The following is a 23,847-nucleotide window of genomic DNA, read 5'->3' as shown; positions in this document are numbered from 1 at the left end:
AGTAATTGATTTTTGTCAGACAGGGTAATGTAGCAATACAATGGTTAGGAATGCTCAGCTATGATTTGCAGATTTAAGCATTGCTTAAATGTGAATACTAAGCAGCAGGTAGCTCAGCTAAGCCGATTTGTGTACTGTTAAGCAGTGCTCAACATACACCCTTTTAAGAACTGTTCAACTCAGTTTAGCAGACTTGCAGACTGCTTAGCGGAGCTTAACATTTTCGAAATGGTCCAATGACACCAAAGGCTGGGAATATTGCCTTATTTAAATGGTGCAAATGAGAATACCGCCAGAATCTGTTATAGTTTATCTGTGCAGGTACTACAGCTGGTGTAGGTGAAGGACCACTTTTTGGGCGCAGCACTGGGGCATTCAGGAGTCCAGGGTCATGGTTGGACTCCTTTTAGAAAACCATGATGAGAGACTGCTGCAGGGCCAGTACCAGGGTTCACAATACAAAGCAGAGGCTTGGGGCAGTCTCGCATGTGATCTCACCAGTGCTACTGACATCCCCCAGACTAGTGAACAGGTGCAGCATCACTATGCCAACCTAAAACAGAGGAAGGGGGTGCTCTTTGCTCAGTGGTTCCAAGACACATGGGCATGGAATGGTCCAGTAGTGAGTAAGTATCACTATCAAGTAGTTTGTAGCAAATACTAGCCTGAGAATGTGATAGACGGGTATGCATAATGTTTGTTTTTATCCCCTACAGCTGCAGCAGAGTGGGCTAGTAATGTCAAAGCGTATGCTGACATACTGCTGAGGCTGTGCTGACAGGCTGGTGAGTACAAATCTATTTTGCAGTATACTGTGAAAATATCTAAGAAGGATTACATTGCTTACAGTTAGTAGGTATACTGTTACTGTGGTATGTTATTGTCGACATATAGAATGTATACAGGTTCTTCACAGCAAATATAGCTGTGACAGCATACATTAACTGAGGTTGTTCTGTGAACCAGGTGTTAAGAAAAACGGTAGATGCTGGCGCTGTAAAACAAGATATAAATGAAATATGAAATATATACTGCACTCAGCTCCGAACCCAGAATAGTAATGTGTAAACTAACTACTCAGTTGCTTACCGCCTGCTCAGAGCCGACCTTTGCCTGACTTACAAGGCCATGTCCAACCCAGAATTAATGGACATACCCCACCTTAAAAAAAACAAATCCATTAGAGCCACACGCTCCTCGGACTTAAACCTCAGCACAGCAATAAATAGGACATGCTGGATGGATAGATTCATATCCCAAAGGCTTCCCACACTCTGGAATAAAATTCCAATTCACGTAAGACAAAGCCCCTCTGTGGCCCTCTTCAGGAGAAATCTTGATGAGTGAATGGGTAACCGTAAGTTTGCACCTGGGATCACTCCAGTAGCACTACTGGACAGAGGCTCTAGAAGTTAAATTATAAGGGTGGAGAGAGCCAAACACATTTTTGGCTAGGCTTATAAATGCCCTGGGGCAGATAGTCTAGTATAAACCTATGAACCTGTGAACAAAGTGTGTTCCATGCAGCATTGCCTTGTGTTAACCTTTGCTTTCCAGATTGTAGTAATCTAAAGGATTAATGCACAGTACAGTAACTATCTGTCATGCATGCATCACAGGATTCCAAGTTCAGACTGTCTTTCTAAAAGACTATTAGGCAGAAACCAGTGAAACAAGAAGCAGCAGTTCCCCCAGTAGCTCAATGTGATGAGGATTAGCTTAGTTGTTAATTTTGTACATGGTTCGAATCCAGGGAGAGGTACTAAGACGGGTGCATATCTAGACACAACAAATCAGGAATAAATGCAAAAACAATCAGGTAGTGTTAAAAGATATTTTCTCCACATGTTTTACAGGTAAGCAAATGTTGGTAGTCGCTGTATGAAGGGTATACTAATAAACTGTGTACAACTGTTCAACTGTCCCATCACATGCCTGCAAATGACAGCAGGATAGGTACATAAAATATGCACTCTTCCTGATACATGTCTCTCAAGTGTCACGCCGTGATGGCTAGAGGTCACTGCTTCCAATAATCCTAGACACAGAAAGGAAACCAGTTGAAGTATGCCAGTAGAACACTCACATAACAACAGTTCAGGGTACCTCTTCTCTGCCAGATATGTAACCATGACATGTTCAAGTCCCCTCTAGTCACATACCCAGAGTTTTCACAATTTGCCCCATACCATTCCAGGCTGACAGTTTAATAGGTATGTTTGTGCTACCGAAGCTATGGGCCATAGGTGGATGTACAGTGAGGGCAGACCCATACAGTATTGAGCAGTACTGTTGTGGAAAATAGAAGCATAAACAGTTGTTAATGGACTTTTCATCTCTCGCCCCACCCCTCATCTGGGTCAACACTATAATTCATATACTAGAGGTATATTGTATTCAAAACCTAATGTTGGGATTGTGTTCTATTATTGTTCATATATTTGATTGGTTTCATGTTAAAATACCTTTTTCAAATACCATTGCTGGTGGCCTGTTGCCATCAGTGTTACTGGCATGCTGTTATGATGCATACTGTTGTTCCATTTATGCATGTGTTCTGTTTGCTATGCAACTGTTTCAAATCTGTTTAATGGGGTGAATTGGAACACCCATGCATGCTGTTATAACTAATCTTGAAATGTGTTGTTCATGACTAACCAACATATTTTGTAAACCCTCAATACCATAGCATGTTTGGGAAGGCAGATCTTGGTAGATCCACCTGTCCTGCCTCATCTGGCCATGGCACCAGGCCCCAACACATCTGGGACCCAACCCAGGACTTCCTTGTTTGTTGGTCCTGCACCACCTTCAGTTGGAACCATCTCAGGGGATGGGGCCCATCCCCCCCTGGAAGTGGGTGCGGACAGGGCCTTTCACCCACAGTCACTTCTGGGGTTTAGTGCACAGCACCATCCGATTAGAGTTGGGTGGGAAGTTGTGCCACATTGAGGGCTGCCTGGTGCACCTCAAAGGGCAGGCCTCCCCTCCTGTCCAGCCCCAAGCACAGCCATCTTCAGGGCCATGAAGGTGCAGTGGTGACTGCCCATGGGTGGGGAACTCAGTATCTATTTGGGGTCTCATGGGCTTCAGATTCCCAACCACCCTCCTGTCAAAGGTGTTAAACCCCCTCATGTGTCATATACCGCCGCTGGCTGCTGTCTTGTCTGTCTGCAAATGCAACCTATCCTACCCAGCCTACCTCCCAAACATACCTACAACCCTTCCCCAACATCCCACTCTCACCTTAATAAAAAAGGGCATCTGTCCCACAAAAAAAAATTGCCCCATACATAGCTCTACATTTTGCCCCCATGTACAGTGAAACTAATCAATCAACCCACAGATTCTTCTGCAAAGGTCTGTCACCAACACTCCTCCCTGTGGGATATGAAGCTGTAAATTCCAAATTCTACACATTATTCATAGCTGTTGCTGCAGCAGAAATGTAGAGCTATGGTCCTTTCCTACACCCGTCCTGCACATCCCTAGCTGCTTCACCCCTGGCTTGCCCCCATTGCGCCACTTTCTTATCACCCTTTTTTCTTTTCTTTAATGAAAATTAGTGCAGGTGTAAGCAGGAGTAAGCAGTGCTAAGCGAAGGTAACAGGGCTTAACTTTCTATTAGCAATGTTTAGCTTTGCTCAAAACCATGCAAACCCACTTACAACTGCTTAAAAGTTCCTTATTCACTCTGTCTCCATCAGCCCTTATTTCACCCAGCAACAAAACAATCAGTCCTGCCAATTCTCAAACCCGAGGTGCTGTGCACTACAATCACAGCAATGTACCACTACACGATCTAAGATGTGGGAATCTGTAATGCTTTTACAAACATATCATTCACTCTGGTCATTTAACATTAATGAAAAAAGCCATCACTTCCAAGTCTGGAACCCAGGACCCTGTGCACTACAACCACAGCAACATACCTCTTTTTAAAAACATATCATGCACAGCACTCATTCAACATAAGGGGGAATAATATATCCGTAGTACTCTTATATACATATATATATATATATATATATATATATATATATATATATATATATATATATATAGATATAGATATAGATATATATATAGATATATATATATATATATATATATATATATATGGGTCTATATTAGATCATCAAAATGGCAAAATTTCGAATGATCTAATATCAAACCCAATATCACCAATGCTGAAAATAGCGAAACTGCACAAAACCAAATTCTTTCCTCGGGAAAGAATTCGGTTGGCCATTGTTGCGGCTTCACTGTTTTTAGCTATGTGGTGGAAATTTACGGGGTGGGTTAAGGTAAGTGTGTGATTGTGCTGACGTTCAGGTTAAGGTGCGGGTTGGGTGAGTTAAGGTTAGGGCACAGGTCAGGTAAATGTGTGATTGTGACAGAATGTGGGGTTGGAGCAGGTTAAGTGAGTTAGGGTTAGGGTGTGGGTGAAGTGAGTGTATGATAGTGAGAATTTGGGGTTAGGGGCGGGTTAAGTAAGTTAGTGTTAGGGCATGGGTGAGTTGAGTGTGCGATAGTGAGAATATGGGGTTAGGGGTGGGTTAAGTGAGTTAGGGTTAGGGTGTGGGTGAGGTGAGTGTGCGATAGTGATGAACCTTAGGGTTAGGGTCTGGTTTAAGGTAAGTGGATAGATAGTAGTGTATGTGCAGTGTAGTGTAGGGTTAGATGTAACTTTTAAATGTAAATGTGTGGATTGCTAGTGTGCTTGCGGTGTGTGTGTGTGTTTCTCGGAACTTGAGGCTTCGATATTGTTAGGGTTCTGGTTTTGCAGTTCAACGTTATGGCATTCGATAATGAGCCATTTTGATGATCTATTATAGACCCTATAGATAAAGATACAAATATAATATGTATATGTTTGTATATAATATATATATATAGAGAGAGAGATACATATACATATATATGTTCACACATACACACACACACACACACACACACATGTATATATATATGTATATATATATATATATATATATATATATATATATATATATATATATATGTAGATTCCAGATCTGAAACACAAATGAATGTCATTATTTACTGATGTCAATACTGACATCATCCCAGTGATTTCTCAGAAATCCACAACTGTTATGGGCAACAGAACAAACATATGAGCCACTCTTCTGGATTTTGTGCAGACATCTGGACAGTGGGGAGGTATGACTGCAGTCATGTAACAGAATAGAAAAACCCATGACAGCTGCCAACCATGTCACCCAGCACCTTCTGAACCACAGTAAGACCAACATGACATTGACCTAAATCAGCTCTGGGCAATTACCTATGCATTTCCAAATATATCATGCACTACAGGGATGGAACTGTAGGGAAAAGCAGATAGTGATGCAAAAATGTCCACCCACAGCCATTTGCACCACAGTCACAGCAATATACCAGTACCCCAAATGAACGCTAGAGTAGAATGACTGAACAATCATATCCTGCCTGCCAGTCACACACTACACCAACATATACTGGCTCAACTCACAGTGTACTGGGAATACTGAGGTGTTGCAGGACATTTCTCAGTCTGCCCTTGCAAACGTACACACCGGATAGACCACCAGCAGCCACAGAAGCATGCACAGTCAGATATAAAAAGGATCTATGACACTCACATCTGCTACTCTCCCTACTCAGCCCAACAAACATCTACACACAGCACTGCTTCACTGTCTTTGGCAATCTGTTCACAATGGCCAGACATATATAACTCCCATATGTACAGATTTCCACAGAATGTCCAGAGTGTTAGACTATATTCATGGCCACTGCCGCATACCACTTCCAGGAGTCTGCTAAGTCAATGTGATGATACCTTGTGTGCAGTCACTAAATAATGATATCACATACCTCTGACCCTCTTACTGCAAGATATCTGGACAAAGCATGGCATACTTGGGGACGGGGACTGGAAAGAGGGACATATCTCATAAAATGGTATTACAAATTAAAACAGTTGCTGGTGCCATAGGCACTGCTGTAACATAACATCCCTGAAGGCTATGATGTCTGAAACATCAATGGATGTCAACAGTTGCTGACTACAATCCTCACATTATCCTACTGATTCCAGGAAAAACAGATATTGTCTGAGGAACAGACCAAACATAACAGGCAAACCTCTCGGTAGTCTGTGGACATCACGACAGTTGAGACATATGTCAGAGACATAATCACTGTCCGATGTCAAGTCACACAGAACATGCCTGTACAGATGACCCCTGTTAATCTAGCAACCCTCTATGTGCATAACAGCACTACTGACTAACAATCTGGACCCATTTTGGAGTTTTGTTCCTCATGTTGTTGGGCTGTCACCACATGTCCTGTCCTGAGAGGTATTCCCACCTACTGTCTGTGAAGCTGTAGCCTCCATACCTCCATAATGTTCTCCACACAGACAAGGAAAAGGGTCAAGGCCCACATGAAGACCATAATTATAGCACTGTGTTACTATGGCATTGGCAAATGGAAAGGCAATACAGCTACTCTGGATGCATGTAGCAAGTGGGAGACACTGATTGGTGCACAGGCCATCACCTGCTCATGAGCAGTACCTACAAAAGGCAAGCTTCTGCCTATGCAACACAGGTTTCAACACATCTACACAAAGACAGACTGTGACTACACAAACCTAACCATTTGCATTGTTGTGAGGAAACTCTTGAGCACTATAACAGGTATGTCAATCATGTAAGCTTGTAATGGAATGCAGAAGGGGGTATGCAATGATGTCAAATGGGACATTAAACACTAGGCTGCAACAAGACCTGCTAGACTCACATGCTGCTGTCCGGCACCTATGGGCATTACTGCTTGCCGTATCTGCACTGACATGGAGCACATCTCTGGACCCTGTGTCAACCCAGCAAAGTCAGCTCATGTATGACTAATACTGGAGTGTCTGTTGTCCAATACTGAGGGTGTCACTGCTAGGCCAGCTTTCTGGGATGTTGTAATTATTCATGTCACCAGTGAATGCTACTCTGATACATATGCTTGTCTTACAAATGTAAGAGATGTATATAGGGTATGTGCATACTACATGACAGGTGCAGATGTGTGTGTTGAACTGTATGTGATATACTGAGCCCATACCTGACAACTGTTCAGAGTTTTGCAGACTGACCACATGTCTGCCTCATATTTGTAGTCAATGGCTGAGACAGTTGTGTATTGTTTGGCACATCACTGGCAACCCATTAAAGACTGATGTCATAACATATTAGCATACATTTGATTGTCAGATGTCATATCCTGCAGAGTAGACCTGTGAATGTGACACCGTTTTTGCTGGCAACTAAGTGTGTTCCAGCTAGATTCATAAAGTGACACTATTTATTGGCCTTTGCCCACCACTGATGTGTGCCTTTGTACAGATGTCTTCCTCGGCTTTGTCACTGGTAATGCAGTGGATCAGCCGGTTGACAATCCTATGGCAAGTGGAAATATCCTGTACCTGGTCCTAACCAACATGAGTAGCCACTGTAGCATTCTTATAGTGCCATCCTCTTTGGTAATATCTGACCACATAGCCATCACTGTTCAGGTCACCATCTCCTGTGCCCCCCCTTTACAGTGTCAAACAGAATTAACTGTAAGCAAATTACTATAAATCTCCTCGGAGCAGGTAGAAGTAGCTGTACTGCCAACATCCCATTTGTTGAAACTAGCAGCAGTGTCCAGGCCCACACCACAATACTATGTGGGCACCTACATAGCTGTATGGACTCAGCAATACCTGACAAGACAACATCATCACCCTCAAGGTTGGGTAAACACCTGTGATGGACAGCAGCAATACAGAAATAAACCAACCAAATCCCATGCAAGGGGGAAATGCACGGTCCAAACCAAATATGCCAAACCACCAAATAGACCAGCATGAGCAATATGGAGTGAAAATATTCCTTTATTAAGCGTACAAAACAGACTGGTTTTGGCAAATGTTGCCTTCTTCAGTGTAGGACAAGACAAACAGGTCCCATCCATCAATCATTATATATAAGACTTCAGCCAATAAGGCAACCAGCTTCATGAATATTAATAATATGAGAAGAAAAAAATATATTTTATTCATGACAAAATATATATTACATTGGTCAAAAATTACAATTGCTGTAAGACCATAGAGTGAATCATCAGAAGAACACAGACTGGCAAATATAAAAATAAAAACATATAGCAAAGAAAAATAAAAATAGTAATAATAAAAGATCCAAGAATACAAAAAATTCATGTTGAACATGGAAAATGTGGAAAATATGCATCAAAATATATAGGAAATAACCATATAATCAAAGTATAACACAGTTCCCATACAGAAAAAGCATGAAAGAAGCTTATATACTGTATGTATTGAAACAATCATCATGAACTGGGTATACAACAATATATGGCATCAACCTCCATATAGTAAATATCCAAAATACCATAAGTAAACATAATTACCTATTATTACATAGCATTAAACCATCACTCAAAACAAGATACCTAGGGACGAGTTAATGTGACACATATATAAAAAAGTCTATCACCAACATAGGTCAGAAGTTCGTAACATATTGGATATATAGGTAAAGATAATATAACTATAATATCTAGAACACCTAAAGGTGGTCATTAAGACCAGGGTAAAACAAACCCCCCAATGTGATTATCCAATATTTCTCTTTATGATCTAATAGGCCATGCCAACCTTGTTTATTGGTTCTGTCGCCAGAAATACGATCAATAATCATGAAATCGAATCTGGCCTGTGAATGTTTAAGTGTATGTTGGTACAAAGCACTAGTCTCCTTATGATTTCTGATGTCACTACGATGTTCGTTCATTCTAGATCTTAATGCCCTGGAGGTTTGGCCCACATAGAATGCACCGCAATAACAAGATGCTAGGTACACTACCCAATCACTGCTACAGTTACCAAAAATTTTGATATTGAATATCTTACTGGTGTTTCGACTAGAAAATTCTTTAGATTTGGGCATATATGAACAAGAACCACAATGACCGCAGGGAAAAGAGCCAAAAAGCTCATCACCATGTAAAGTAAGTTGTTTATGAATAGTACCTCCACTAGCCATATGTTTATAGTGTGACAAGTAAGAGCCCAAGGTTTTCCCCCGCTTGTATGAAAATCGACATTGTGGACCCAACAATGATCGTAAACTGTCATTAGCCAGTAAAATATTCCAATGTTTGTTAATGATATTCCTGATCATGTTAATATTTCTTCCATAAGTCGTAATGAACCTGACCTGGGTACAAGATGTATTCTTGTTTTTATTTTTATATTGCAATAGTTTGTTCCCTGTCTGTACAATTAGCCCTACATCTGACTGAAGCGATGTCATGATGGTCATAACCTCTACTGGCAAACCTCTGACTAAGATCCATGCTGGCTAGTTGGTATTCATTGTCCTTAGAACTAAGACGTTTGATACGTATAAACTGGGACACAGGAATACTTCTAATAGTGTGACGGGGATGTAAGCTAGAGGCATGAAGCAAAGTATTATATTGTGGATACTTGCGAAACACCTTCGTAGATAAGGTGTGATCAGAATTCCTAAATACCGTGACATCCAAAAAGTTGATAGTATTTTTGTCATGTGTCACAGAGAATTCAAGTCCCCATACATTATCATTTAAGTATTCCACAAATTCAAGCAAGTAACCCACATCCGCACGCCACACTAACCAGCAGTCGTCCAGATAACGTCGCCAGTCGTCCATCTCCACCTGATAGATGTTATGTAAGGCATCATATATCATGTATTCCTCAACATAGGCCATGAAAAGATCGGCATAAATGGGAGCAAATGATGCTCCCATGGCTGTCCCTTGCAACTGCCAGTAACACTGGCCTTGAAAATAAAGAACATTTTTGTTGAGTACATGTTCTGACATGCAAATCAAAAATGTGTTAAACCCAGGTGTGTAGAGATTCGCCCTCTCTAACCAGTATTGAAGAGATTGTAAACCTGCCCAATGGGGGATACTGGTGTATAATGATTTAACATCAAGTGTACACATGTACCAATCAGGTTCCAGTTGAGTATCTTGGATGAGCTGTAAAAATTGGATAGTGTCCTGCAATCTTGATCTTATCAAACCTAAAAGTGGCTTGAGATATTTTGTGAGGAATGCCGATAAGGGTTCAGTCAGGGATCCTGTTCCAGAGACGATAGGTCTACCGGGTGGATTTAACAAAGATTTATGAATCTTAGGTAAAAGATACAAAATCTGTTTCGAGGGTTCAGATACCATTAATGAAGACAAACATTTTTTACTGATAATGCCCTCCTCAAATGCCAACTTCAAAAATGAATCAATCTCATCTTTGAAAACGGGTGTGGGATCTATAGGCATATGCATATAACATTTTTTATCAGATAATTGTGTCAACCCTTCCTGTATGTAATCAGCAGTGTTCAGGACCACGACAGCACCCCCTTTGTCAGCAGAAACAACTACAATATCTTTATTGTTGCATAATTGATCCAAAGCCAACCTATCATCCAAAGTAAAATTACTTGCTAACATAACATGCCCTAGGTTCTCAAAATGAAGGTCCCTCAAAATTGTATCCATGAATATGGAAACATATTTATTCATGGGCGGTTGGAAAGAAGACTTGCCAAACCAAAAATCCTCTGATGGTTTTGAACTGTCATCGTCAAAACAATTTTAAATTCAAAGTCCGACAAAAGCCTGTAGGTCTTGAATGATATGATATTCCTGACTGAAAAGGAGGGAATATAATTAAGACCTTTATTCAGTAAAACTGTTTGTTCATAGGACAATGAAACATTAGACAAATTTAATACGTTCTGATTTGGAGTTGAGATAAATTCTAACTCAGAAAATTGTTCAACAGGCCCTGGAATGAGACCTGAGCGGTTTGTTTTCCGGTGCTTCCTGCCCCGGTGTCCCTTGCCCTTCTAAAGGGAAGTTCTATTTGTTTTCTTCCTGTTTGGAGAACCCTCTCAGAGGCCCCTTCACTATCAGTTAATGAGGAGTCATCCCCAGACGTGCTGAATGAAGAGTCACCCTATTTTTCAAAATAGAACGAGGTCTCTTTTTAGTGCGACTGGGCCCAGTCCTAACAGATTGGTGTCAGCAAATCTGACAGACCGACTCAAATCAAAGGGTTTGCCCGTTGATAATCCGAATAGTCCCTATGGAACTTCTTAATTTTGCGTTCCTTAACAGTTTTCTCATGTTCCATCAAATCATGGGAGAGTCTTTTGATATTATCTTGATATTTGGGAGAAGATTCGAACTTATGGACATCTGAACATAAAGTTTTGATGTCTTGTATATTCAAATCAACCGTTCTTTCATAATATTGTAATAAAATATTCACAAATGACATGGATCCCAACTTTAAAGCTTCCTTCCAATCTTGGTTCAATTTATCATCTGGTCTCCCCACTAGAGGTTGAAGATGTATACGAAGTCCTCTGGGAGCCATGTAGCCAAAATTAATTTTTTGTATTCTTGGATCTTTTATTATTATTACTTTTATTTTTCTTTGCTATATGTTTTTATTTTTATATTTGCCAGTCTGTGTTGTTCTGATGATTCACTCTATGGTCTTACAGCAATTGTAATTTTTGACCAATGTAATATATATTTTGTCATGACTAAAATATATATATATTTTTTTTTTTTTTTTTTTTTTCTTCTCATATTATTAATATTCATGAAGCTGGTTGCCTTATTGGCTGAAGTCTTATATATAATGATTGATGGATGGGACCTGTTTGTCTTGTCCTACACTGAAGAAGGCAACATTTGCCGAAACCGGTCTGTTTTGTACGCTTAATAAAGGAATATTTTCACTCCATACTGCTCATGCTGGTCTATTTGGTGGTTTTGGTTTGGACCGTGCATTTCCCCCTTGCATGGGATTTGGCTGGTTTGTTCTGTGCTCACTCTGTGCTGGGGGACCGAGCAGTGGAGTCGTATCTCCCTTGTGTAAGGGTGATTTTGGACTTTGTATTCACTTTTTTACCCATTGAGTGTGTTTTCTCACTGTGGGCTTTTGTCATGGAGAGTGGCTTCGTTCCTTCATCAAGGATTTGAGTTCGGAGATCTTTGTTAGACCTTTGGAGCTTCAGGATTTTTCTATTTCGTCGGAGCATTCAGGCTGCTCTGTTCCAGTTTGAGTAGCTGCAGCTTACATTTTTATACTTTCCCCAGTTTCGGGACTTTATTATCATTCCTGGTAAGTTTTTGTATGGTGGATGCCTTACCAGTTTGCTTAACATTGTCTCTAACGACAAGCCAGCATTTGGATACGCACAATGTTTTTTTCATTTTTGTTTCAGCACGTTCATAACCGTGCTTATATCATTTAATGTTGACATGGTTTATTCCATGCTTGGGGACTGAGCTTTATTTTTCAATTTACGTACATTTGATGCCTATGGTTCGTTTTTGAACTTGGGGTCGAAACATCTTTTGGTACTTAAAACCAACTATGACCTCATGTGTTTGACAACGGAGACCTTTTGAAAATTCAAGGTGTGCCAAACTTTTGTCTTTATACCAATATTAACAGTTTCGTGGTGTGTTCTACATCTAGGAACTTTGGTGATAGTTGTAACATGGCCTTTTTGGTTATGTTCTTTCATTTTGGGTTCATGTCAACTCATTGAATGCGGGGACATAGGATTCAACCATTACTGCGATCTGGTTGGTGTACCATTTACACTTGAATCTCGGCTTTATTCACCGAATGACTGGCATTGCGGGAATCTCGTCATTTTTGTAGTTTTGACTGTGTTAAGGGATTTGTGTTACAACTGGGCCCTCAACTGTGGAACTGTTGTTTTGTTCATTAGGACTGGCCATTCTGAATATTTATGATCCAAGATTGGTTGGACAACGGAAACAGTGGACTATCAGTCTAAACTTATTAATCATTTATATTAACCATAACTGTTGTTTGACATTTTTATAAGGGGGTACTTCAAGCCCGCCCTTTAGTCAAACCTGAACTATGTTGTATGCATTGAATGTTAGTGTGTTAATCTTTACAAGCTTTGCCTTTTGAAACCAGTGTTGATATATGCATACTTGATTCAGGCAACCATTGGTTTGTTTGGTGTATGTTTAAACCTTAAACTTCAAGTTATATATATTTGGTCATTATATTATATATTAGGACAATAATACTGTATATTACTATTTTATATTACTCTAATTTGGAGATAGTATATTATAATTTACATGGTTTCTATTTGTCCTAGATTATATGTCCTATTATATAATCTGGCTTGGTATGCGATACAACTAATTGACCTCAGTATATATTGGCTACGGCCAGATTTCAGTTGATTAGCTGATTTATACATATTCTAACATAGTGATTTTCATATATCACTACCCTATATTAGGATAAGATTAGTATATATTTTTTTTGGCTGTTATAGGTTGAGACCCTTATTCTGACTGGATTATCATACTGTCCTTTGGAGTATTTACAATTTTATACAATATTCTTACTGGGGCTGAAGTTCATCAGTAGTTTACTTGGCCCCCTATGAAGATCGCTGAACTTTTCTCTCAACAATTTTGTTGTCTAAGGGACATATGAACTTGTCAGAACATTGTATATTTCATGCTTTTGTACTTTAGTGCCAGCCTACTTATAGGGTCTTTTGCTGATTTACTGTTGGGGTTATAGTTAATCCATGGTCATCACAAGGTGTGATTAAGCTTTCTATTATCTATAGGTCTTTTTGGTTGTATTCTAAACTTATTACGAGGTTTTGAAGTTGGGTATTCAGACTTAACTAATTTTTGGAAACTTTGATAGAGCATACCAAAAAGTTTTTGTACTAGCAATTGCCTCATGATTACAGTTTTTTGTTTTATCTAATTTTAGTTGTCATATTTTTACTAGTGAATACAGACCCACTGCTCGGTCCCTCAATAATAATAAATACACACAACTTTATGTGAACATATACCTGTTTTTGTCTCTGATTATATCTATTTTATAGAGAGGTTATCTAGCATTTTGGATATTTCATCAAGTCCAATGAATAGTGTTTGTAATGAGGATTTGTTTTTGATCATAGAATCCTGTTCTTTGTAGCACAAGTTGCCATACCTTTCACTACTGAACTAGGTTTAACTGTTTGGTTTCTCAATATTAATCAATACACAAATTTTTTTGTGATCATATTCTTTTTTGTTTTTGATCACAATTATTTGATAGCCTTTTGCTTGGCTTTGGAATATATTAACTGGTGCAGGTGGTATACTGTCAGTGCTTCCTGCTGAATCTGGTTTTCCCTTTGACTCTTTTATACTACATTGGTTATATTTGGGTATTTTCTTGTCTCTTTTTGTGCGATTGGGTACTCTGGTCCTCTGTTTTTTAGGGACTCATTACTTATATAATAGTTTTCAGTGTTTTTTCATTTTCATAGGGTGGGTAATTTTCAGCTATATTCGCAGCATGGATCTCACTAATATTTTGTCTGGATTATGTGCTGATCGGCAGGATATAGGTGTATTTGGAATTGACACCCTACCAAGCAATGATCCGGTCAATTCGGCACAACCACCTATGGTGGATTGTGATATGTTTTTTCATTCAATCACCAAAGCATTCAAAACACTTAGATCCAATATTTGGCATCTGAAACTGTTCAAAGCACACTCCACCCAAAACATGGCTCCCAGAGGACTTCGTATACGTCTTCAACCTCTAGTGGGGAGACCAGATGATAAATTGAACCAAGATTGGAAGGAAGCTTTACAGTTGGGATCCATGTCATTTGTGAATATTTTATTACAATATTATGAAAGAACGGTTGATTTGAATATACAAGACATCAAAACTTTATGTTCAGATGTCCATAAGTTCGAATCTTCTCCCAAATATCAAGATAATATCAAAAGACTCTCCCATGATTTGATGGAACATGAGAAAACTGTTAAGGAACGCAAAATTAAGAAGTTCCATAGGGACTATTCGGATTATCAACGGGGCAAACCCTTTGATTTGAGTCGGTCTGTCAGATTTGCTGACACCAATCTGGTTAGGACTGGGCCCAGTCGCACTAAAAAGAGACCTCGTTCTATTTTGAAAAATAGGGGTGACTCTTCATTCAGCACGTCTGGGGATGACTCCTCATTAACTGATAGTGAAGGGGCCTCTGAGAGGGGTTCTCCAAACAGGAAGAAAACAAATAGAACTTCCCCTTTAGAAGGGGCAAGGGACACCGGGGGGGCAGGAAGCACCGGAAAACAAACCGCTCAGGTCTCATTCCAGGGCCTGTTGAACAATTTTCTGAGTTAGGATTTATCTCAACTCCAAATCAGAACGTATTAAATTTGTCTAATGTTTCATTGTCCAATGAACAAACAGTTTTACTGAATAAAGGTCTTAATTATATTCCCTCCTTTTTCAGTCAGGAATATCATATCATTCAAGACCTACAGGCTTTTTGTCGGACTTTGAATTTAAAATTGTTTTTTGACGATGACAGTTCAAAACCATCAGAGGATTTTTGGTTTGGCAAGTCTTCTTTCCAACCGCCCATGAATAAATATGTTTCCATATTCATGGATACAATTTTGAGGGACCTTCATTTTGAGAACCTAGGGCATGTTATGTTAGCAAGTAATTTTACTTTGGATGATAGGTTGGCTTTGGATCAATTATGCAACAATAAAGATATTGTAGTTGTTTCTGCTGACAAAGGGGGTGCTGTCGTGGTCCTGAACACTGCTGATTACATACAGGAAGGGTTGACACAATTATCTGATAAAAAATGTTATATGCATATGCCTATAGATCCCACATCCGTTTTCAAAGATGAGATTGATTCATTTTTGAAGTTGGCTTTTGAGGACTGCATTATCAGTAAAAAATGTTTGTCTTCATTAATGGTATCTGAACCCTCGAAACAGATTTTGTATCTTTTACCTAAGATTCATAAATCTTTGTTAAATCCACCCGGTAGACCTATCATCTCTAGAACAGGATCCCTGACTGAACCCTTATCGGCATTCCTCACGAAATATCTCAAGCCACTTTTAGGTTTGATAAGATCAAGATTGCAGGACACTACCCAATTTTTACAGCTCATCCAAGATACTCAACTGGAACCTGATTGGTACATGTGTACACTTGATGTTAAATCATTATACACCAGTATCCCCCATTGGGCAGGTTTACAATCTCTTCAATACTGGTTAGAGAGGGCGAATCTCTACACACCTGGGTTTAACACATTATTGATTTGCATGTCAGAACATGTACTCAACAAAAATGTTCTTTATTTTCAAGGCCAGTGTTACTGGCAGTTGCAAGGGACAGCCATGGGAGCATCATTTGCTCCCATTTATGCCGATCTTTTCATGGCCTATGTTGAGGAATACATGATATATGATGCCTTACATAACATCTATCAGGTGGAGATGGACGTCTGGCGACGTTATCTGGACGACTGCTGGTTAGTGTGGCGTGCGGATGTGGGTTACTTGCTTGAATTTGTGGAATACTTAAATGATAATGTATGGGGACTTGAATTCTCTGTGACACATGACAAAAATACTATCAACTTTTTGGATGTCACGGTATTTAGGAATTCTGATCACACCTTATCTACGAAGGTGTTTCGCAAGTATCCACAATATAATACTTTGCTTCATGCCTCTAGCTTACATCCCCGTCACACTATTAGAAGTATTCCTGTGTCCCAGTTTATACGTATCAAACGTCTTAGTTCTAAGGACAATGAATACCAACTAGCCAGCATGGATCTTAGTCAGAGGTTTGCCAGTAGAGGTTATGACCATCATGACATCGCTTCAGCCAGATGTAGGGCTAATTGTACAGACAGGGAACAACTATTGCAATATAAAAATAAAAACAAGAATACATCTTGTACCCAGGTCAGGTTCATTACGACTTATGGAAGAAATATTAACATGATCAGGAATATCATTAACAAACATTGGAATATTTTACTGGCTAATGACAGGTTACGATCATTGTTGGGTCCACAATGTCGATTTTCAGGAAAACCTTGGGCTCTTACTTGTCACACTATAAACATATGGCTAGTGGAGGTACTATTCATAAACAACTTACTTTACATGATGATGAGCTTTTTGGCTCTTTTCCCTGCGGTCATTGTGGTTCTTGTTCATATATGCCCAAATCTAAAGAATTTTCTAGTCGAAACACCAGTAAGATATTCAATATCAAAATTTTTGGTAACTGTAGCAGTGATTGAGTAGTGTACCTAGCATCTTGTTATTGCAGTGCATTCTATGTGGGCCAAACCTCCAGGGCATTAAGATCTAGAATGAACGAACATCGTAGTGACATCAGAAATCATAAGGAGACTAGTGCTTTGTACCAACATACACTTAAACATTCACAGGCCAGATTCGATTTCATGATTATTGATCGTATTTCTGGCAACAGAACCAATAAACAAGGTTGGCATGGCCTATTAGATCATAAAGAGAAATATTGGATAATCACATTGGGGGGTTTGTTTTACCCTGGTCTTAATGACCACCTTTAGGTGTTCTAGATATTATAGTTATATTATCTTTACCTATATATCCAATATGTTACGAACTTCTGACCTATGTTGGTGATAGACTTTTTTATATATGTGTCACATTAACTCGTCCCTAGGTATCTTGTTTTGAGTGATGGTTTAATGCTATGTAATAATAGGTAATTATGTTTACTTATGGTATTTTGGATATTTACTATATGGAGGTTGATGCCATATATTGTTGTATACCCAGTTCATGATGATTGTTTCAATACATACAGTATATAAGCTTCTTTCATACTTTTTCTGTATGGGAACTGTGTCATACTTTGATTACATGGTTATTTCCTGTATATTTTGATGCATATTTTCCACATTTTCCATGTTCAACATGAATTTTTTGTATTCTTGGATCTTTTATTATTATTATTTTTATTTTTCTTTGCTATATGTTTTTATTTTTATATTTGCCAGTCTGTGTTGTTCTGATGATTCACTCTATGGTCTTACAGCAATTGTAATTTTTGACCAATGTAATATATATTTTGTCATGACTAAAATATATTTTTTTCTTCTCATATTATTAATATTCATGAAGCTGGTTGCCTTATTGGCTGAAGTCTTATATATAATGATTGATGGATGGGACCTGTTTGTCTTGTCCTACACTGAAGAAGGCAACATTTGCCGAAACCGGTCTGTTTTGTACGCTTAATAAAGGAATATTTTCACTCCATACTGCTCATGCTGGTCTATTTGGTGGTTTGGCAATACAGAAATACCATAATAGGTGGGGATCTAGGACTACTGAATGAATGTTCAATAATCAGAATTCACAATAACCAAAAGCACTTTAATGAAAGCGCTTTCACCAACAAAGCACTTTCGTTAAAGTCCATTTGAAAAAAAAAAAAAACACAAAAAAAAATATATTTTTTTTTTATGCAGGGGGAAAGCCCCTCTGCACCCCCCTTACTTTTATATTCTCACACCGAGGTTGTACTACAGTGGGGAAAAGGAAATTCTCCCTTAACTGCACCATAGTGCGACCGGCACAACCAGGATACATAACCGAAAGTGCTGCTTCAGTGAACAGCACTTTCGGTTATGTATTTTTGGTGATTTCTGCTTCTGCAGAAAGTGCCGTCGGGGATCTGTACAGATCTCATAGGTGGAAACACTTGCTGGACGGGCCAAGAAGGAACAGGTGCCTCACTGGAAGCAATGTCACCTAGGTCTGCACAAGCAAATAAGGGCACAGGTGATGTACCCTAAGGCTGCCTTTGAGTGCAAATTGGATGCATCCACCAAGGCAAATCACTAGGCCATCCACACATGTGTCTGCAGTTCCAGAATCAACACACAAGTCTGCTCTGTAGTGGTGGTCAATAACACCACATACATATATGACATAGATGTAGTCAACCGGCTGCAGGCAGGTGAAGTGTAAACATCACCCCCTGTCCCCCCCATTGGTACACATGTGCATGTACAGCACCTGCCCCCCTCCACTCATCATCAGGAAGCAGGTTTGTAATCGACATGGTTCGGTGGACCCACACACCATGGTATTGTGAAAGGGAGATCAGGCCTGTTAAACCTGGTTGACCTCTCTGAAGTGGTCAACAAACACAGGGATGAGAGGAAGATGGTGAACAATGCCTACCTTCACCTAGCCCAATGCTCTCACACGAATCCCCGGGCAGACAGGATACATACCCTACACACTAGGCAACAACCTGTAGGTTACCAGATGGGTAGCTAACTTGCCCAATGATAGTACCCACTCAGTCAAAGTAGGAGAACCCACCTCTAGGAGTAGATTCATCCACAATGGTGTAACTCAAGGATCAGTCTGGGGGCCTCAACTGTTTGAGATATCTCTCAATATCTGATCAGATATCTGAGGTTCAGGTCAAAAGCAGTGATTTGTGGCTGACTAGGTGTAGAGATGCTTGCAAGCTGGCCACTGTATTACATTCCCCTACTGATGTGAGCAACTCCCAAGAGGCCCTTACCCAATTACTGACTGGTGCAAGAAGCATTGCAGCAAACAATGCCAGGAGAGACATCATTCCCCCTGCTGTGGCAGATGTCATCCACACTAAGTATGACAGTAATAATGTACTGAGCATGCAATCAGGTGCACCGAGGTTGGTAGCAACCTAACAGTTTCCCACCATGTGGAACCATTGTATGGAAGCCCATCTACATGACCCACCTCACAAATATGGTTATGTCATAGGTAGGCCATAGGTTGATGTAAAGTGAGGGTACATCTCTAGAATATTGAGCAGTACTGTTGTGAAAAATAGAAGCCTATGCAGTTATTAATGGACCTTTCTTCTCTCCTCCATCCCTCATTTTCATCACTAATTATTATTCATATACTACAGATATGTTTTTACAAAACCTAATGTTGGGACATGTTTTCCATTATTGCTCATATAATTAATTAGTTGCATGTTAACATACCTTGTTCAAATACCATTGTTGGTGGCCTGTTGCCATCATTGTTACTGGCATGCTTTTACAATGCTTACTGTTGTTCCATATACGCATGTGTTCTGTTTGCTATACAACTGTTTCACATCTGTTGTTTTGGGTTAATTGGAACACCCATACATGTTTTTAAAACCAATATTGAAATGTTTTGTTCATGACTAACCAATATATCTTGGAAAACCTCAGCATCATAGCATGTTTGGGAAGGCTGATCATAGTGGATTCACCAGTCCCACCCCATCTGGCCATGGCATCGGGCCCCAGCACTTCTGAGACCCACCCTAGAACTTCATCTTCTGCAGGCCCTGCACCACCTGGGCACGGGTGTGGAGATGAGCCCATCATCTGCTGTCAGTTCTGAGGTATGGTGCAAAGTGTCATCCACTCTGAGTTGGGTGGTGAGCTGCACCAGATGGAGGGCCACCTGCCCCACCTTGAGGAGCAGGCTGCCCTTCCTGTTCAGTACCGCCACTGTCAGGGCTGTGAAGGTGCAGTAGTGACTGCCTGCTGGGGGGATGTCAATCCCACTGTATCCATATGGGGGCTCATGGGCCTCTGATTCCTAATCACACTCTCCATCCAAGATGTTTACCCCCCCACATGTGTCAATACACTGCCCCTATCTGCTGTCTTGTCTGTCTTCCTACCCAACCTACCTCCCCAGATGTACCTACAATCCTTCTCCAACATCCCACTCTCACCTTAACAAAAAGAAGGGCATCTGTGCCAAAAAAAAAAATTGCCCCATACAGAGCTGTCCATTTCATACGTGTCCACTGGACACATGTAATCTGGTCCAATTGTCTTGACAGCACATTTCTGTTGTCCTCACCCCCTCTCTCTGGGGTTTGAGTGTCCCAATTCACCTCCAAATTCTGTACAAATGCACAGCTGTTGCTGTATAAGAAATGGACAGCTATGGGCCTTCCCTACATCTGTCCTGCACATCCCTAGCTACCTTTCATATTGTTTTTCCATCTGCATGCCCCTTTTTCACCACATTCCTATCACCCCTTTTTCTTTTCTTTTAAAGAAATTAACGTGTGTGTAAGTGGAAGTAAGTAGTTGTAAGTGAATTTGCGTGATGGTAAGTGAAGCCAAATTAGATTAAGCATCTCTACGGCTAACCATATCTTTGCATCACTTAGCGTCACGCAAACCCATGCAAACCCACTTAAAGACACTTAAAACTGCTTTAATCAATCTGGCTCCATCAGCCACTGTTCTGCCTAGCTACAAAAAAATCAGTCTTGCCAAGTCTCAAACGCAGGACCCTGTACACTAAAGTCAGAGGAAAGTACCACTACACCATTTAAGCTGTAGGAATGTCTGATGCTTTTCCAAACATATCATGCAGTAGAGTCATTCAGCAGTAGGGAAAAAGATCTGTGAAATCACCCGGGTTTTTATATATATATATATATATATATATATATATATATATATATATATATATATATATATATATATATATATTCTCTTTCAGCTGTTCCCGTTGGGGGTCGCCGCAGTGGATCATCTGTTTTCATTTCTTCCTGTCCTCTGCATATTGCTCTGTCACACCAACCACCTACATGTCCTCTTTCACCACATCCATAAACCTTATCGTAGGCCTTCCTCTTTTCCTCTTACCTGGCAGCTCCATCCTTAGCATCTTTTTCCCAATAAACCCAGCATCCCTCTTCAGCACATGTCCAAACCAATGCAATCTTGCCTCTCTGACTTTGTCTCCAAACTGTCCAACCTGAGCTGACCCTCGAATATAAAGATTCCTAATCCTGTCCATCCTTGTCACACCCAGTGCAAATCTTAACATCTTTAACTCTGCCACTTCCAGCTCTGATTCCTGCTATTTTGTCAATGCCACCATCTTCAGCTCATACAACATAGCACTACCCTCTTGTACACCTTCCCTTTCACTCTTACTGGTACCCATCTGTCACAAATCTCTCCTGACACTCTTCTCCACCCATTCCATCCTGTCTGTACTCTCTTCTTCACCTCTCTTCCACACTCACCATTACTCTGAACTGTTGATCTCAAGTACTTAAACTCATCCACCTTTGCCAACTCTACTCCTGCATCCTCACCATTCCTCTATCCTGCTTCTCATTCACACACACATATTCTGCCTTAGTCCTGGTGACCTTCATTCCTCTCCTCTCTAGAGCATATCTCCACCTCTCCAGGGTCTCCTCAACCTGGTTGCTACTGTCACTACAGATCAGAATGTCATCTGAAAATATCATAGTCCATAGGGCCTCCTGTCTAATCTCATCTGTCAACCTGTCCATCACCATTGCAAATAAGAAAGGGCTTGGAGCTGATCCTTGATGAAATACCACCTCCACCTTAAACACATCTGTCACTCCTACTTCAGACTTCACCACTGTCACACTACCCTTGTACCTATCCTGTACCTCTAGTACATACTTCTCTGCCACTCCTGACTTCCTCATACAATACCACAACTCCTCTCTAGGCACCCTATCATATGCTTTCTCCAAGTGCACAAAGAGACAATGCAACTCCTTCTGACCTTCTCTGTATTTCTTCAATAACACTCTCAGAGCAAACATTGCATCTGTAGTGCTCTTTCCGGACATGAAACCATACTGCTGATCACTAATCATCACCTTCCTTCTTAACCTAGCTTCCACTGCTCTTTCTTATAACTTCAAGCTGTGAGTGATCCATTTTATCCTTCTGTAGTTAGTACAGCTCTGCACATCAAACTTATTTTTAAAAATAGGTACCAAAACACCTTTTCTCCACTCCTCAGGCATCCTCTGACTTTCCAAGATTTCTTTAAACAATCTGGTTAAAAACTCAACTGCCTTTTTTCCTAAGCACCTCTATGCTTCCACTGGAATGTCATCTGGTCCAACAGCCTTTCCATTCTTCATCCTCTTCATAGCTGTCTGTACTTCCTCCTTGCTAATCTGTTTCACTTCCTGATTCACTATCCCCACATCATCCAACCATCTCTCTCTCATTCTCTTCATTCATCAGCCCCTCAAAGTATCTTTCCATCTCCTCAACACACTCTCCTCACTTGTGAGTACTTTTCCCTCACTATCCTTTATCACCCTTACCTGCTGCACATCTTTCCCAGCTCTATCCCTCTGTCTAGCCAATCAGTACAGGTCCTTTTCTCCCTCTTTAGTGTCCAACCTTTCATACAACTCTGTGTGAGTGTGTGTGTGTGTATATGTATATGTATATATATATATATATATATATATATATATATATATATATATATATATATATATATATATATATATATATATATATATATATATATTATTGGCAAAAAAATTCTACAGCTATATGAAAAAACAACACCAGAACCAGTAATTGAGCTCACTTTCATTTTTTTAATATGCAAGAACTTCTTCAGGAATAAGAAGGTACAAAGAAAATCAGTAAATATATATTACATGTCATATGGCAATAAAACAGTAAAACAGTAACAGCCAATGAAATAATCCTATCCTTCTTTAAATATGCACATATCATTATATGGTAATGAAGTGACCTGAAAAATCATGTACAAATATACAGCATACAGCAAACTAGTGAAAAGTGAGTCTGTCATGTGAACTCAGGTAAGCCTTTCCAAGCACATTTTAAATTGATATTATCATTCAAACCAGGAGTTGAATCCACTCCCAGCAAAAGTTGCCATTTGAGTTCCCTATCCTCCAAAAGAGTAGCATAGTCGCCAAAAACAGTTTTACTTGCTCTAATACTAAAAATAGAA

The sequence above is a fragment of the Protopterus annectens genome, chromosome 5.part1 (assembly GCF_019279795.1).
Source record: "Protopterus annectens isolate FY-2018-M chromosome 5.part1, PAN1.0, whole genome shotgun sequence".
Taxonomy (NCBI): domain Eukaryota; kingdom Metazoa; phylum Chordata; order Ceratodontiformes; family Protopteridae; genus Protopterus; species Protopterus annectens.
This window is presented reverse-complemented; position numbering follows the sequence as displayed.